This window comes from Mandrillus leucophaeus, unplaced genomic scaffold (assembly GCF_000951045.1).
Source record: "Mandrillus leucophaeus isolate KB7577 unplaced genomic scaffold, Mleu.le_1.0 Scaffold544, whole genome shotgun sequence".
Classification (NCBI taxonomy): domain Eukaryota; kingdom Metazoa; phylum Chordata; class Mammalia; order Primates; family Cercopithecidae; genus Mandrillus; species Mandrillus leucophaeus.
The window spans coordinates 614,529-628,586 of NW_012105853.1; positions in this window are offsets into that span (position 1 = coordinate 614,529).

A 14,058-nucleotide genomic window follows, 5' to 3' on the forward strand; every position below is an offset into this window, starting at 1 on the left:
AGGGCCTTGGATCCCTTCTTCTCCCGAGAAGCAGGATGAAGCTCAGTGGGCCGGAAACAGGGTGCTGGTGCCACTACCTCAGCCTGATTTTTAGCAACGGCATCAGTAAGTTTAACATTCCAATTTCTGCTCAGACTTCAGAGGAGCAGAAACCTGGGCTAAAGTCTCAGAGTCGGAGTGAGTGGGGCTCCAAGGACCCACAGCCCAACAAGAGCCCAAAAAAAGTTTGTGGAGACAGTGGGATGTGGGGAATGGCCTGATCTTGGGGGAAGGGCAGGGCCCACTCAGGGGAGAGTTAATGAGGGCCTGGTTGTGGACACACCTGGAGTCAATAAGACCTGAGTTTGAATTCCTCCACTCCCAGCTGGGTGTATTAGTCTGTTGTCACGCTGCCATGAAGAACTACCTGAGGCTGGGTAATTTATAAAGGAAAGAGGTTTCATTGACTCTCAGTTCTGCATGCCTGGGGAGGCCTCAGGAAACTTACAATCATGGCAGAGACAAAAGGGAAGCAAGCTGTGTCTTACATAGCAGTGGGAGAGAGAGAGGGGGCAGACTGCCAAACACTTTTACACCATCAGATCTCGTGAGAACTCACTCACTATCACGAGAATAGCACGGGGAAAACCGCCTCCATGATTCAATCACTTCCCACCAAGTCCTTCCTTCAACACACGGGGATTACAATTGGAGATGCAATTTGGGTGGGAACACAGAGCTAAACCATACCACTGGGTGTCCATAAACAGAACACTTGTACTTCCCTGTGCCTTGGTTTTCCCATCTGAGAAACGGGGGTAGTAATGACGCTCACCCCATAGGACCATGTTGAGGATTATAGAAGCTGTTTTGTGCTACTATCCAGGTGCCCCTTAGCCAGTAGCTGCTTCTCCTCCTTTTTCACAACTGTCTGTGTGCAGATGTCGAAAATTCTTTTTCCATAAGCAGGGGCAGGGCCAAACACTCTGCCTGTGCTAGGCATAGTCACAGACATCACTCACGGGACTCTCACCTTACAGCCCAGGACACAGAGGCACTTAACCTGCCAAGTCCTCCCAGCCAGGCTGTGGCTGAGCCAGGATTGAACTCAGGGCTGTCTGGCTCCCCAGGTCATGATCCTTGTCAGGCCAGATGCTGCTAGCTTTATCCCCCTCCCATTGCTTCTATGGTTCTTACTTTCCTTGTCTCCGGGATGGGGCCGAGGATCTGTGGCTGGCTGTGCTCCCCCACTGTTGTGAGGGTCCCATGATGCACAGCTGAGAGGCGCTTAGGTGTGCCCGCTGGGGGTGGGTGTTACTGGGGCCATGGGGGATGTGTCTGGCCCCGTCAGGCAGGTGACTCTGCCCTGTACTTGACATTTTTGGTTCAGTGGCTCTATTTTAAGCCAGAGGAGGTTAGACTTTGAGTATGTGTATTTCTCAGGTTGGAAAGCTGTCAGCTGAGCAGTCACCAAAAACAGCGACACCTGAAACATCTCCCTCTTCATCTTACCTCTCCGCCTCCTCCCCTCCTTCCTCCTTTGAAGACCTAAGGGAACCCAGTGATTTTCCTCTGTCCCATCGCACCAGAGGCACACCTGCGTCCCTCAGTGGGGCCTTGGATTTTCTTCTTTCAGAGCTCCAAGGTTGTCAGCTTTGAGGATGACAAAAAAGGCAATCCCAGTCCCAGGCTGGGCGCTGAGCATGCTTTTAAGCACTTAGGAGTCTAGATCCTTCTGAAGCCTTTGTGAGCCAGTCAGGCCATTCCCATCTCAGGGAGAGGAAACTGAGGCTCAGAAGGAGAGAGAGAGACTCACCTAAGGCCACACAGGGTAGGGCAGTGGCAAGGAAGAACATGGGTGTCAGAGTTAGCCAGACCTTGGTTCTGTCTTGGGCAAGTAACTTCACCTCTCTGAGCCTCAGTTTCCTTGTCTGTGACCTGGGGTAGGAATGTCTGCCTGACAGTGTTCCCATGAGCCTTAAATGGAGTGTGTGAAGAACTGCTCAGCACAGAGTATGCCCAGCAAAAGTTAGTACTGCCCTCCACCCAATTCATTTCTTCTTAGCCCTTTTCCACACTACCTATTCCCCAGGACTACTGGGATCTTAAGGGATTGATTTTTTATAATTAGACTATAGCCCAGTAATTTTCCAGAAAGCCAGAAGACCTGGCACATTCCCTAATAAGATCTCTCTCTTGTCTCTCTCCTGAAAGAATTGATTATTTTAACCTCAGGGGACAGTAGGTGCCAGCTCCTTAGAGGTGGCAGCTGTGGCCTTTCTGTAGCCTGATTATCATTCAGGGATCTAGATGACCAGAAATTAAAAGCTGTCTCTTGCTGATTTAAGCACCATTGCTGGTAGGAATTTAGGGTCTCTCATAATTTTCTGGGCACTGAAAGACAAAACATACGGTTTGGGGGATCCAGAGAGATGGAACCTTGAGTATCATCAGAAAACACCATAGCCAAACCCAGCAGGGGGAGCCATTGCTCCCAGGCCAATGAGGATATTATTTGGGGAACAAATGACAACTGTCTGAACAAGACTCCTCTCTGATGGGTTTTAGGCAGGGCTGCTCAGAGAAGTCCTAATATGTGTTTGTGACCATTTAGTTGGAGCCATTGAGAGTTTGTTCTTCAGCCTCATGAGGATCCATATCTCTGAGTTAACGGAGTTATTAAAACCCTTACTCTGGGCCGGGTGCGGTGGCTCATGCCTGTAATCCCAGCACTTTGGGAGGCTGAGGTGAGTAGATCACTTGAACCCAGGAGTTCAAGACCAGCCTGGGTCACACAACGAAACCTTGTCTCTACAAAAAATACAAAAAAAATTAACTGGGCATGGTGGTGCACACCTGTAGTCCCAGCTACTCGGGAGGCTGAGGTGGGGGGATCACTTGAGCCTGGGAGGTCGAGGCTGCAGTGAGCCATGATCACATCACTTGAGCCTGGGGAGGTTGGTCCATCAGCCACTGCACTTCAGCCTGAGTGACAGAGTGAGACTCTGCCTCAAAAAACAAAAAAAAAAAACCTTCGCTGTAGTTTGTTTTAGATTTGAAAATCTAACTGATAGGAGTATAGAGGTTTGCTAAACCATTCTCTCTACTTTCATGTATATTTGAGAATTTTCACAATAAAACATTTTTTTTTTTTTTGAGATGGAGTTTTGTTCTTGTTGCCCAGGCTGAAGTGCAATGGCACAATCTTGGCTCACTGCAACCCCCGCCTCCCAGATTCAAGCAGTTCTCCTGCCTCAGCCTCCTGAGTAGCTGGGACTACAGGCACGCACCACCACGCACGGCTAATTTTTTTTGTAGTGTTAGTAGAGATGGGGTCTCGCCATGTTGGCCAGGCTGATCTTGAACACCTGACCTCAGGTGATCCACCCTCCTCAGCCTCCCAAACTGCTGGGATTACAGGTGTGAGCCACTGCACCTGGCCAATAAAACACTTTTTAAAAGAATCTTTCTCTCTGTCCATCCCACCCTATTTTTTCCCCTGCTGTTTATTTGGTCTGAGTAGGCGGTGACTCTGAGAGTTAGAGTAAATAAGAACATTGATTGAGTAGTTAGTATGATCCAAGCACAAAGCAGGCCTCACTTCATTTAATCCTCAGAACAACAGTAGGCATTGTTAATTCCACCCTATAGATGAGGAAATTGAGGCTCAGAAGGATGCAGAGATTTTTTTCAAAGTCACAATTGCAAAGAGAAGGGGAGCCAGCTGCTGAGCTCTTGCTCTTGACGGTGGCCCCTCCCTGCCGGTGAGAAGCTTAGCATGGTGCTGTTACAGGTGGCAGTTGCTGCCGTATGGCAATTTGAGCCCAGCTGCTACAGACAGAGGCCTGTCCCTTTTCCTCCTGCCAAGGACCACTCTCCCTTTCCCAGTCAGCATAATATATTGGAATCAAGAGCTGTCTGTCTGAATCAAAGGGGGCAGGGCTTGCATTGCAGAAGACATCATGGGCTAGAAAGAGTCAAGGCAAAGGGATAAAGAGTCTGAGACGTGAAGAAATACATGTGCTAATGTTAGTGTAACAGAGAGCTTCCCTATGCAATGCCTTAGCCAGTAACCATATGTGGCCATTTATAGTTAAATTAATTAAAATTGAATTAAGCTGAAATTTCAAGCCAGGTGCCATGGTGTGAGCCTATTTTCCCAGATACTGGAGAGTCCGAGGCAGGAGGATTGCTTGATTCAAATATAGGCTGTGTGGTTCCAGAAACCTGCCCTTAACATTTATTCATAATCTTCGCTTTATATAGGCTAAGGAGGCTTTTGAGGGAAGGAAAGCTGGTATAATGTCCTGAAGAAAGTCCCGCAGGCGCTGGGCACAGTGGCTCATACCTGTAATTCCTCTCAAAGTGCTGGGATTACAGGCATGAGCCACTGTCCCCGGTCAATTCTGGTTTCTTTAAAGTGGGGCAAGGACCTGCAGACATTTGTATAGCAACTGGAGTGCAGAATCCCTCTAGATTCTTGTGGTTATTTTTTTTTCCAGATGTTTTGTAGTTGGTTCTTCCACACCTAATTTGACAGTATTCTTTTTAGCAACGAGTCTTCATTGAGTTCAGAAAAACAAATCTCTTCCTTTTGCACTCATATTTCATCAGTTTATGGAATATCTAATTCAGTTACATTGTTACAATATTAAGTGTGCCTTCTGCAAACTGGGAACACACCCAGCGGACTGTTGGCAAGCATGCCCTTCTACAGCCAAGAGCCCCAGGGGCCTAGAGAATGGCTTACTAGCCATAAGCATTCAATGTGCCTGAGGCAGTAGCGTTGCATTCAGACAGCATGGAGAGCACTGGTTAGCCTGGCAAGCTGGTTAAACAGATTGGTAAAAGGAGTTTGTACACTAACTCTGGAAAAGACTCCATAGTGTGGAATTGTCTCCGGAAGACATTTGCCCCACTGGAGACTACATTTCCCAGCATCCCTGGCATCTAGGTATGACCATGTGACTAGTCTCCACCAATGGAATGTGAACAGGAGTGGTGAGTGTCACTTCCAGGCAGGGCCTTGAGGAAGCAGGTGAGCTTCTCCATCCCTGTCTATCTAGATACAGAGAACCCCAAAGCCCTACAGGATGGCAAAGCTGCAACATGGAAGTCACCCGGATCACCACGTAAAGGAAATCTGCTCTCCAACCAGGAACAAGCACCTGCCTTGCAATATTAGGTAAGAGATAAACTGCTATTGTGTTAAGCCACTAGATCTTGGGGGCTGTTTGCTATAGCAACTAGCATTACCCTGTTTAATACACTTCCCATATAGGGCTGTCTTGAGGATTAAGTTAAATGACACACATGTAAGAGACTCTTAAATGGGACTTTTCCTGTTGTCTCAGATTTACAGCCAAAGCCCCAAAGTCAAGAACGGACAAGAGGTGTCAAATACCACCGTATCATGCCTGCAGGACTTTTTTTTTTTTTTTTCCCGGAGATAGGGGTCTCACTCTGTCACCCAGGCTGGAGTACAGTGGTACGATCTTGGCTCTGCAACCTCTGCCTCCTGAGCTCAAGCTATCCTCCCACCTAAGCCCCCCAAGTAGCTGGGACTATAGGTGCGAGCCACCACGCCTGGCTAATTTTTGTATTTTTTGTAGAGATGGGGTTTCGCCACGTTGCCCAGGCTGGTCTCGAACTCCTAAGCTCAAGCAGTCCCCTGCCTCAGGCTTCCAAAGTGCTGGAATTACAGGCGTGAGTCACTGTGCCCACCCCCTGCAGGACTTTCTTCAGGATGTGGAAGAAAGCTTTCCTTCTCTGAAAAGCCCCCTCAGCCTACATAAAGCAGAAGATTATGAATAAATGTTAAGGGCAAGTTTCTGGAACCAGACAGCCTGTATTTGAATCCTGTGCCTAAAACTTACTAGCTGTGTGATCTTGGAAAAGCTACCTCACCTCTCTGGGCCTTAGTGGATGTAAGATGCCATTAGTAATAGTACCTACCTCATAGCCTTGTAAGGTGCACATAGTTAGGCTACTTGACTGTTAAATAACATTCTTGAGGTGAAGGGCCAAGCTTGATTGAGGGAAAGTGTAAAATATGATATGATTGGATGTTGAAACTGGACAGAAAGGCATGGGCAAAAAGGAGAGATTTCATTGAATGTATTGGAAAGGCAATGGTTGAAGAAAAGCTACATTCATTTATGTGTATCCCTCATCATGTTCAGATTATTCAATAAACCAGTTAGACACATGAAATATATAGATCAGCTTGGGGCACACTGAAACCCTCAATACATCTTAACTCAATACATCTTAACTATTATTATTCAAAATTGTGCCAGGTCAGGAACGAAATCCTCTCTAAGCTTTATTACTTTTGAGTGATAATACAAATTAATGTTTTTGGGGTGGTAGAAAGCAATGATCCACATACTTCTGGGTTTTCATAATACTTCAATGTTTTAAAATTTATTTTTATTTATTTATTATTTTTTGAGGCAGGGTCTCACTCTGTCACCCAGGCTGGAGTGCAGCGGCACAATCTCAGCTCACTGTAACCTTCACCTCCCAGGTTCAAGCAATCTCATGCCTCAGCCTCCTCAGGAGCTGGGATTACAGGTGCCCGCCACCACACCCAGCTAATTTTTTTTGTATTTTTAGTAGAAATGGGGTTTTGCCATGTTGACCAGGCTGGTCTTGAACTCCTGGCCTAAAGTGTTCCACCCGCCTCAGCCTCCCAAAGTGTTGGGATTACAGGCGTGAGCCACCATGCCTGGCCAATACTTCAAAATATTTGTGAATCCAAATAAGAATGGCAACTCCAATTGCAAAGTGAGAACAATGGGAAAAAATCTGCAAGTGCTGTTTATAATCACCTTCATTTTATAAAAGAATGAATTTCATAACCCCTGGAATTAGGAAGGTCATAATCTCAGAGTAAAGGACAGTCCTTCAGATGGAATCCATTTAACTGAAGAGAATTCACTAGGTTGCCCTTATTTTTAGTACAGTATACTGGCCCATGTTTGGAGACTCCAGATATAAATTACCAAAAAGTGTATAAGCATTCAGAGCTGTTATCCCTCATGATGGTCCTACAAAAGTAGGATTGTCGTAGTCTATTCAGGCTGCTCTAACAAAAATACCTTACGCTAGGTAATTCATAAGCAACAGAAATTTATTTCTTACAGTTCTGGAGGTTGGGAAGTCCAAGATCAAGGTTCCAGCAGATTCAGTATTTGGTGAGGGCCCGTTTCTCCTGGATGATGGCAACTTCTATGTGTTCTCACATGGGGGAAGGGCAAAGGGCTAACAAGCTCCCTCAAGCCTTTTTTATAAGGGCACTAATCTCATTCAACCCCCAAAGGCCCCATCTTTTAATACCGGATTATGTTTCAACATATGAATTTTGGGGGGACACAAACATTCAGACCACAGCAGGGAATGTAGTCTATGAGGATATGGAGTTACCAAAGATTAGGTGACTTGCTCAGGGTCACCCAGCTGGGTTCAGGCCTGGTCCCAGGGTCTCAATGCTCTGGGAAAAAAACAGTCTTTTCCTCCAGGGTAATTATGTGTTGGAGGGATCTCTGTTCCACGTGGTCATCCGGGGATCCAGGCTCCTTTCTTTTGATCTTCCATGTCCTAAAGCTGAAATTCCTCTCCTGGAGACAACAGGCCCCCAAGGGATCTATGGATGGAATTCAGGAATTCATGAACTTGGAAGAGAAAATAATTGCATCTTTATTTACACTAACCTCTGACATTTAACATTTCTTTCCATTATGAATATAGATAACAAAGTGGTATTAGCAGTACCTATTTGTTGCCAATAGAAATCATAGATATTTTCATATTATATTGATGTTATTACAGATAACTTTAAATACTGTTTATACTATCATGACATTGAAATTATGGTAATTAGACTAGATCTTATTGTTTCATGTGTTAATAAGGAATCACTATATCACATACTTTTTACATTTTGGTTACTACATTTTAATAATTTGTTGCTTTTGTAATTCCATGCATTTTATGCATTTAAAGGTATTAACTGAGAAGGATACCATAGACTCTACCAGCTGCTCAAGGGGCCCTAGGTTCATAAAGAAAGGTTAGGAATCATGTTCTAGAGCCTTGGAGTCCTCTACCGGATTCTCTGCATGTGCCCAGAAGATTACGACAGAGATGGAGTCTGGAAGATTGTAAGGATCCAGGTCTGGAATCACATCCCATGGCCAGACCTCAGTCACCTGACTGGGAGATGTGGTTTTTTCTGGGTGCTCAGGAGGAAAGAGGAGATAGTTCAGAGAATAGCAAGCCAGACTCTGCCCCATTATGTCACTTGCAATGACTCAAATTAAAGAGACACTGGGACCTCTTGTCCAGCATCCTCTGATTTGTGCAGGTAGTAGGAGGGAGGGAGGTACTGGGCACCAGGTGCCAATCTTCCTCATTTTATTTGCAGGTGCAACAAGTCTATATTGCATGGAGACAGTTCTAAGGATGGTTGAGATTGAGTTTCTCAGATTTTCCTTTTGTTCTTCCAATGTACTGGCTGTTTTGTGTCCCCAAGAACTTACAATTTATTGGGGGCTGGTGAAATTAGGACAAAATGTACATCATTGAAAATAGAATTATAGCTTGCATGTATACAAAGCTTTAGAGTTTGTCAAGTACTTTCATAAGCCTGGGCTCATCTGGTCCTTATTACAGCCCTCAACAAGACAGGGCAAGAAGGATCATTCCCATATTCAGAGTTGGAAACGAAGCTCAGAAAGGAGAAATGGATGCTCAAGGTCACAAACTAGAGGCAGAATCAGGGCTACAGTGGTCTCAATCACCGTTCAACAGGCATGTATTAAATACCTACTATATCCCAGGTTCTGTGCTGGGGTCCAGGGATACAGAGATGAACCAGAAATCCACTCAGCTTCTAGGGAGAATGCCCAATAGAAAAGCCAAGAATCGATAGGTAATTATATTACCACATATAATTATATTTGTCAAGACTCTTAATTGAAGAGATAGGAATCCAACTCAAATTAGTTTAATAAGAGGAATTTATTGGTTCACATAATAAAAATTTCAGAAATGTAAGGCTTTAGGCATGGCTGGATCCAGCTTCTCAAACCATATTCCCTGAAATTTGTTTCTCTTATTCTCTGGGGTGTGTGTGGGTTCATTTTTCAGACAGGGTCTCATCTCATGGTGACAAAGATAGACCACAGAGATTCCAGGCTTATCCGCTACTAGTCTGGCAACTTGAGTCAAAAGATCGTACCTCTTTCCCAATTGTTCCAGAAACAGTCTTGAGGTTGACTCTCATTGGCTGGAATGGGGTCACATGACTATCCCTGAACCAATCACTATAATTTTGATTGACCAGGCCTGGTCACATATTGGCGTCTGCATCTGAGGTGCTTTAATCAGCCTCCTTTGAACCATGGGGACTGATGTGGAAGGCCTCCCAAAGGAAAATTGGGGGACTGTCCCTCAAAGAAAAGGGAAAATATACTGGGAAGGCAAAACCAACAGAGGCCCCTTATGGCAATGGTGGTGATAGTACTGGCTGCTATGGGAGCAGAGGGAGGAGGCAACCCCGGCTGGAAGTTGGGGAAGGTAAGGCAGGAGAGAGTACCAGGCACAGGGAACATCGCATGTATAAAGACCTAGTAATGAAGAGACCATAACACTTGGGAAACTGCATATAGATGACAGGTGGGATGGGAGGGACTATAGTGAGATTGCAAGACCAGCTAGAAAGCCAACTGATAAAACACTGGGATGGTCTGGAATAGGGTTGATGCTAAATTGCAAAAATGGCTGTCATTATTTATTCCTTATATTCACGCCCCATCACAAAGGGAAATCTGTTTCTCTGCTCCTTGAATCTGGGCAGGCCTTATAACTTTCTTAGGCCAGTACCAGGCCTAGGCCTCAAAAGAGACCTTGCAGACTTTCCCTCTGTCTTCTGGAACTCTGTCCAGCCACTCTGTAAATGAGCCAGTGCCATTCTGCTGGATGGTAAGAGACACATGGAGCAGATCTGAGCCATCCCACCTAAGTCCCTGTGATGTGAGCGAGCCCAGCTAAGAAAGGCAAAGCTGCTACCCAGCCAACAGCTGGCTGCAGATGTATGAGACCGCTCAGCTGAGACCAGGAGAACCACCCTGCTGAGCCCATACCAAATTGCCAACTTCAGAATTATGAGCTAAATAAGTAATTGTTTTAATCCACTAAGTTTTGAGGTGGTTTGTTTTGTATGCAGTAATAAATAACTCATACAGGGGATGTTTACAGGAATAAAGTGTGTGATAGGGGAGGCAATATTCAAGAGCTTTTTAAGGAAAAATAACCAGATCTTGATGACCATCTGGATGCAGAGGGTAATGGAGATAGAGGGTTGGGCAAGTGCTGGGAGAACAAAGAAGGGGAAGTTGGCTCATTCATTCATTCATTTCATAAATATATATTGTGTACCTTTCTATGTCAAGTAGAATGCTGGAAGCTGGCGATGCAGTGGTAAACAGGACAGCTGCAGCTCCTGTCCCCATGGAATCTGGGTTTCAGCAGGTTGAGTTTGAGACTCTGGTGGATATCTAGGTGGAGCCGTCCAGTAGAAAGTCTGCTGACTTCCCATCCATTACTTTCTCCACTGCCTCCTCCCTGATTATCTCCCACTTCTACCTTTCTGTCCCTAGTCATGTGTCCTTAAGTAAGTCTGCTCTCTCTTCTGGTCTCACTTTGCCCATTTATGACAATAGCAGGAAGGGAATGAGAACTCCATGAAGTCCTCAGCTTCTGTGAGGATAGGAATGTGTCTGTGCCTTGCCCTGCAGACTCAGATGGAGAGGCTGGGTCTGTATTTATGATTGGTAAACCTAGGATGGGCTGCTTGTGTCTGGTCAACTGGAAGTAGCAGGATAGCAGACAAACCCAGGGATGAGGCTGAGATCCTCTCAGAAGTGGTGGCCCAGTCACAGAGCCACTTGTCACATGAGAACAGGTATGATTCATAGAGTAATGAATTAGGGCTTCTAAGCCTGAAAAAACAATGGCATAAGGTCGCCAGAAATCACCAAGACAATCCAGACCTAGAAGCAGAGATGGGGAGGACTGGCAAGGATGGATCCCCTCTTTATTCAGAGTAGAAGATGGTTGCAGAATCAGGGGTTATCTCCCCAAAATTCCTCTTTTTTTTTTTTTTTTTTTTTTTTTTGAGGCAGATTTTTGAGATGGAGTCTCGCTCTGTAGCCCAGGCTGGAGTGCAGTGGCACGATCTCGGCTCACTGCAACCTCTGCCTCCCGGGTTCAAGTGATTATCCTGCCTCCACCTCCCAAATAGCTGGGACTACGGGCGTATGCCACCACTCCCAGCTAATTTTTTGTATTTTTGGTAGAGATGGGATTTCACCATGTTAGCCAAGATTGTCTCAATCTCCTGACCTTGTGATCTTCCCATCTCGGCCTCCCAAAGTGTTGGGATTACAGGCATAAGCCACCGCACCCAGCCCCAAAATTCCTTTTACCTGTCCATCTTGCTTAGTAGTTCTGGATTTCAGTGAGATTAGCCCTACCCCCAGCTCCAGGGCTGGGACTAACTGATCCTAGAGATTCTCTTCTGAAGTAGTACTACCCACTCCCCACCCCCTGCTGAGGGTGGGTTGGACAGCATTTGTAGTAGAGTGAGGGCAAGCCTATTATCAAGGTGCCTGGAGGGCACTATTGGCACTTAGTTGGGGGTGGGGTGACCAGGGATTGTAATGTTCTGGGATGTACAAGATAATTTGGCAAAATAAAAAATTGTCTCACCGAAGATGCCAGTCACATCAGTGTTGAAAAACACTTCTCACTGAGAGCACCCTCCCCTCACTGGCCATAATAATTGGGTCAGGAAAGCCAGGCCCAAACCGGTCAGTACTTGTCAAACCCCTGGCCCCAGGGACTGGTTTAAGCAGGAGGCTTAGGACCTGAGCTAGGAATTTGGGAATCCTTTGTCTCCTGATCCTTCTGAAGGCTATGGTGTGAAGAGCTGAGGCTGGAACTCTGCACAACACAGAAGCCAGCCTGAAATTATTGCTAACACACAGAGGAGGAAAGAGCTGAAAGAATTGCAGCCCCTGATCAAACCAGACCTGAATTTTACTCTACTGCTGGATTCCATTAACATTGTAGGCCATTGTACCCAATAGGTAACTTTTTAACCCTCAAAACATAACAAAACATTGTAGGCATTTCATCTCCTACTGTTCAAACTAGTTTGGGTGGGGTTTCCTGTTATTTGCTATGAAGCACTCTATGAAATTCAGAGACCGGTGCTGGAAGAGTATGAATCTTGACCAAGACCACATGGGGCTGGTGTGGGGCTCTGTGGCATGTTCCAGGAGGCTGGGGAAAGTTTGAGTCTAGTCCAGAAAGGAAGAGGCCATTGCTAGGCTCTTTCTGGTCCTCCAAAGGCCAGAGCCCATATTACAATTGGGGACATGGCTGCTTTCCAAACGAGGATGGGATAATTGTTTAAATCCTTGGGCTGGGAGACAGGAGGCCTGGTTCTCAAATGGACTCTGTCCCAGACTTGCTAAATGACCATAGGAAAAACACTATTCTACATGGACCCCTTTGTGGCCCACCTATACATGGTAAAGGAGTAGGCAAGAGCAATACAGAAACACCCTCTAAAGTGCTTTGCTGAGGGCCCATTAACCTCAGGAAACAGAGCCCTGAAGACATTGTGAGTCCTCTTCTCACAGGGTCATGGAACCTTCCCCCCACCTCCTCTCCCGCTACCAAGCTTGATCTCCAGGGCTTTAAGCCACACATTCCAAGGTAGAGCTTGAGACACACGAGTCTCCATATCCTGCATTTGCACCCTGCTTTACCTGCACAGTGTGAGTGTTCACCTAGACCCAGGAAAACAGCACAAGAGGTACCCACCAATGAGGAATGGGTGTCTGGGCTGTTTCCAGACCCCATGGCAACTACATTTCAGAGCCGGGCCTGTGTTCAAGGGACTCAGGCAAGTAGTTGAGATGATAATAATAATAATAATGTTAATGTTTGAAAAGATTGTAACAGAGTGGAATATTCTCCACTTTCCAGCTCCTTCCCAGGGCTTCGTGCATATGCATATCTCCTTCCAGAATCCTGGTCAATACTAAGGTAGGATGAAAAAACTGGGGGTTTGGGATAAGCAGGAAAAAAGAAGCAAACTCTCTTGGTGGTGGAACTTACTGAAGTTAAGTTTTGAGTCTGTATTGATCAGGACTCTTAGTTGCAAGTGACAGAATCCCAACTCTGTTAGTGCGGGTAAAAGGTTAAGGTGCTGTAACAAAGATGCCCAGCAGTGCAGTGACTTAAGACAAAAGTTTACTTCTTTTTCAACTGAGCTGCCAAGTTGTCAAGGCAGCTATGATCCAGGGGGCCACTCAGAGACCCAGGTTTCTTCATAGTGCATGCCATCATTCCTTAGGACAGCAGTTTCTGGGGTGGTCCCTGGACCAGCAGCATCAGCAGCACCTGGGAACTTGTTAGAAATGTCAACTCTCCAGCCCTATTCTGGGCCTAGTGAATCAGGAACTTTATGTGTGGGGCCCAGCCATCTGTATCTTTACAGGCCCTCTGAGTGATTCTGCAAGTTTGAGAATCACTGCACTGCCCTAGGATACTATTCCTGTCTGCACAGTGGAAGCTGGGGCACAGAGGGTTGCAGCCAATGGGAAGAGGAAAGAACTCATGAAGCAGGCACAGAAACTTGTAAGGCTCAGGTCAGGAAGTGGCACATGTCACTTCCCTTCATGTTTTATTGGTAAGGATTGAGTCATATGGCCATACCTAGCTGCAAAGGAGACTGGGAAATGTAGTCTAGGCATGTACTCAGACAGAAGGGAAAGCATCTGAGTAGGAGAAAGAGGCAGTGGAAAGCTCTGTGAACTTAGCATTCTGGTCACTGGGACAGTATAAAATTTGACATCATTTGTTTCATGACTTTGAACCATGACTATCTGTCCCATGGTAAAATTCCTATACTAGAGAAAGAAGACTCATAGAAGGTAGTTTATCCACATTCTTGTCTAACACAGACATTTAACATTTCTTTATTGTGAAATATTTAAAACA